This window comes from Gossypium hirsutum, chromosome A09 (genome assembly GCF_007990345.1).
Source record: "Gossypium hirsutum isolate 1008001.06 chromosome A09, Gossypium_hirsutum_v2.1, whole genome shotgun sequence".
In the NCBI taxonomy this organism is placed as follows: domain Eukaryota; kingdom Viridiplantae; phylum Streptophyta; class Magnoliopsida; order Malvales; family Malvaceae; genus Gossypium; species Gossypium hirsutum.
This window is the reverse complement of record NC_053432.1, coordinates 22155474-22160288: the sequence shown is the minus strand read 5'-3', so window position 1 is coordinate 22160288 and position 4815 is coordinate 22155474. Positions and strand designations below refer to the sequence as shown.

General features: G+C 39.1%; 1 non-coding gene across 1 annotated transcript; it reads right to left on the bottom strand.

Annotated features, from left to right (window-relative positions):
* Positions 1-1410: 1410 nt before the first annotated feature.
* On the bottom strand, positions 1411-1517 carry LOC121207433 (small nucleolar RNA R71). The gene has a single exon (XR_005902523.1). It is a non-coding gene; the product is annotated as a small nucleolar RNA R71 (small nucleolar RNA).
* Between the last annotated feature and the right edge of the window lie 3298 nt (positions 1518-4815).

The window sequence follows — 4815 nt, the reverse complement described above, 5'->3', positions numbered from 1 at the left end:
ATAAATATTTGACTTGTTCTTAATTATGAGTTCTTAATTCTTACTTTAATATTCCAGGATATTGATTCAAGTATTGATGTGCTTATTCAGAGGAGCAAAAGTCTCTGTCTAAGAGTAGATCTAACATAATTAAGTGGAGTTGATTGCATGCCTAGAGATAGGGTGACATAATTTTGTCGGAATAGGATGAAACCTAATAAAAGAATCTATAGATCAAGTTAATGCAACACTAGGGTTTTTAATTTGAAAGAGATTTCAATTAATCAACCTAGGGTTAGATATTGTTAGTCTCGAGAGAGATAATAATATAACTTAGGAATTTCTACGGATCAAGTCAAGTGAATAAATCGTCTGATTCAGAGTAAAAAAAAAGTGAAGTTTAGGTGGATTTTTCCCTTGGGTATTGTCCAAATCATTCAGTTTTCCCAAAATTTATTTCCCCAATTTACTTTCTTTGCATTCTTAGTTTAGTAATTAGTTTAGATAAAACAAACCCCTTTATTTTTAGGCTAGATAATAAAAAGAAAGTTAATACTAGTACTTTTAGTTCCTTTAGGTTCGACATCTCGGTCTTGCCATAAGCTATACTACTGTTCGATAAGGTGCACTTGCCTTTGTCGTGATAATAGTTAGTTTTCAAGAACGGACATTCATAAATTATAAAACTTATCATGATTTACATCACATCAAGTTTTTTCCGCCGTTTCCAGGGAACTAAGATATTAGAAACACCTAATTTTTATTACTTTAGCCATTTATTTTATTAAAATTTAAATTTTATTTTGATTCTTGTTACTAAATTTTCTTCTTCCTTTTGGCAGGTTTTTATAGTTTATGACTAGAAGGAATCTGTCAGAACCATTACTTTTTCATAGTGAGATCGATCGCACAACTCGCAGAAACTGAAGAGAAATAAGGTGAAGCTTAAGATGCACAGAGGAAGAGCAAGAAGACAATATTTCCACCACAACAGAGGAGATGGCCAAAAATCAGGAAAATCCGCTACCTCCTGCGATTACTGCTGATCCAGTAAATCAGAATCCTACTCCACGCACTATGTATGATTATGCTAAACCTACTTTAACAGTAACTGAGTCAAGTATAGTTAGGCCTACTATTGCTGCAAATAATTTTGAACTGAAACCTAACACAATGATCCAACAGTTTGTTCAGTTCGATGGTTTGCAGGGCGAGGACCCAAACACTCATTTGGAGAATTTCTTAGAATTCTGCAACTCGTTTAAAATCAATGGCGTTTCTGATGATGCCATTCACCTTCGGTTATTTCCCTTTTCGTTGAGGAACAAAGCTAAACAGTGGTTGAACTCGTTACCACGAGGGTCAATCACTACTTGGAAATAAATGACTGAAAAATTTTTACTTAAATATTTTCCGCAGGCTAAAATGGCTAAGTTGAGGAATGATATCTTTCCTTTTGTGAAGGTGGATCTAGAAATGCTCTATGATGCATGGGAGAGATACAAGGATCTATTAAGAAGGTGCCCTCACCATGGGTTACCTTTATGGTTGCAGGTTCAAACGTTTTACAACGGTGTGAACCCCACAACAAGGCAACTTATCGATAGAGCTACTGGTGGGACTATCAATAACAAAACACTTGAAGTGGCTTACGAATTTATTAAAGAGATGTCACTGAATAACTATGAGTGGCAAGTCATGAGAACAAAGCCAACAAAAGCAGCCAGTGTTTTCAACCTTGATGCAGTTACTATGCTATCTAACCAGGCAGAACTTTTAAATAAAAAGATTAAAGGTTTATGTCGTTCTACTCAGGTACATCCCGTGATGAGGTGCGATTCTAATAGAGGAGGAGTACACACAGAATATCAATCTTTCAACCCTAGCATCAAGGAAGAACAAGTCCAATACATGGGTAACAATTATTCTAGATCTCAAAATAACCCATATAGTAACACATATAATGCAGGTTGGAGGAACCATCCTAATTTCTCATGGAGTGGTCAAGGGAATCAAAGGCCACAACATCCTCCGGGTTTTCAAAACCACCTTACCAACAGGAAAAGAAGTCGAACCTTGAGGATATGCTAACAAAGTTTATCTCGGTGTCAAAAACTCACTTTCAGAATACCGAAACAGTACTAAAGAATCAACAAGCATCGATCCAAGGGCTCGAAACTCAGATAGGACAACTCACTAAACTAATTTTTGAATGACCACAAGGTAGCCTGCCGAGTAAACACTGAATCTAACCCAAGGGAACAACTCAACACGATTACCGTTCAAGATAAGAAAGGGTTAGTTGAACCTGAACCAGAACCGAGGCAAGAAATTGTGGTAAGTAAAGGTAAAGGTGAGGTAGTCCACAGTGGTCAAAAATTGATAAGTAAAGAGTACCAACCACAGATGCCATACCCCAATGTGACAAGGAAAGACCCCATAGATGAACAATTTGGTAAATTCCTTAAACTATTAAAAAATTACATATTAACTTACCATTTATCGAAGCTCTTTCATAGATGCCAAACGTAGTTAAATTTTTAAAGGAGCTTTTAGCAAATAAGCGAAAGTTGGATGAGGTATCGCATGTGGAGATGAATGCAGTTTGCTTAGCCATTCTGCAGAATAAGTTGGCCAACAAATTGAAAGATCCAGGGAGTTTTACGATTCCTTGTTTAATTGGTAGCTTAGATGTTAGTAATGCTTTGGCTGATTTAGGGGCTAGTATTAATGCCATGCCCTACAAAATGTTTAAACAACTAGGTCTTGGGAAACCCAAACAAACTGGGATGAGTATTCAGTTAGCAGATAAAACAATTAGATTTCCTAGGGGTATTATTGAAGATGTACTCATTAAAATTGACAAATTTATATTCCCAATCGATTTTGTTGTGCTAGACATAGAAGAGGATAGTAACGTGTCTTTAATTTTAGGAAGACCCTTTTTAGCAACTGCTAGAACTATAATTGATGTTGGTACAGGTGAACTCACACTTCGTGTGGGTGATGAAACCATCACTATTCAAACTCGAAATTCTACTAATACTGATCATGTGGTGCAACCTTCTGTGCAGGAAATACGTTCGAAAAGCATACATGAGCCTTGCTTAAGTAACAACAAAGGACCCATCTATAAAGAACGAAGGATACAAATCGAGGAACTAGATGAATGGCAGACATAGAAACCGAAAGCACACGATAGCCCAAAATCACGCCATGACGACCTCAATGTTTTACCAAATCAACTTAAGGTTGGAGACTAAGTACTACTAGATGCAGCAGACCCTCGTATTGCAACTTCTGAACCTAATGGAGCAATCCCTCTTATGGTACTCAGCATTTTTCCATAGGGGACAGTCGAGGTAATCCATCCTAAATTCGACACCTTTAAGGTAAATCATACCCGTCTAAAACCTTATTTTGAGATTGATAGCAGGAATGAGGAGTGTAAACTCCTCGCACCACTATGACCACGCAACAGAGAGGTAAGTCAAGCTTAGACTATAAATAAGCACTTCTTGGGAGGAAAACCAAGCACTAATAGTGTTAACTTCTTTGAATTTTAGTTTTTAATCTAATTCACTAACTGAGTCCTTGAACACAGATTGTCCAAATCCACATGGCCAGGTACACGGGCGTGCCTTAGGCCGTGCTCATACCATAGGCGACAACACGACCATGCGATACGATCGTGTGAAAACAGAGTGAAAGTTTTTTCCCAACACAGGATTCGATACTTTACCATAGCCGTGCGACATGGCCGTGGACGAAACTGTCAAAACAAAACGGGCGTGCACCACGCATGTGTCTAAAAGCCGTGGTTGAAACTGAGAAATTAAGACAGGCGTGAGACATGCCCGTGCCCACCACCCGTGCTTGAGACTGTAAAATTAACACGGGCATGTGCATCCATACACGGGCGTGGGAGAAGCGAATGAAGCAGGGCACGATCGTGTGCACCAACACACCCAATGAACACGGGCATGGGCTAAATTTCAGACGCGTCCCAAATTTGAAAATCAAGAAACACATGGGCTGAAATAAGGTCACACGGGCGTGTCCCACGGCCGTGTGCCCCAATATCTATATAAACCCCTCACTATTCATCATCCCCTTCCCCAAAAAACCTAACCCTAGCCTTCTTCCACCACCGACCGGCCACTCCTTCCTCTTTCTCCTTCTATTTTTCTCCTCTCTTCCTCTCCTTCATCCCTTCTTCTCCCCTTGCACAACCCACACGGCCCCACCACCCACGCCCGTAGCCGACCACAACCACACCCAACCTTCACGCCGTCGCTCCTCAGACCACCGATCCTCTTCTAACAGTTTCTCTTCTCTTTTTCTTTCTTTGGAGGCTTACTAACATGATAGTCCTAATTTTTATTCTTTTTGCTACTGATTGTATATATTATCATCCTTATTCTTAGGATTTAGTTCATGTACTTTGTACCATATTCTTACCATGCTTAGCTACTTCCATCTAGTTTGTTTTTAATTTAGTCATGCTATCACTTTGCCATTTGCCACAAAATCTCTATCAAGTTTGATTGCTTTTGGTTGAATCCTATTAATGTTAGTAATTTTTTATTGCATTTGTTAGTTTAATTCATGGTTAATTCCTTTTTGAACTTGTTAATATATGTTTCTTGTAGGTATATCATGTTAAATCCACGCGGCAAGAAAACCACCGTCCCCACCTCAAAGAAGAGGAAATGAGCAGCATCATCCTCGGGTCATACCACTGAGATCAGGCATCCATTCCTCCAATTTCCATCGGAACCACAAGAGGAACATTTCCAGATATTACGGGCCCGACCCCTAGGTGTGGGCCGCTGC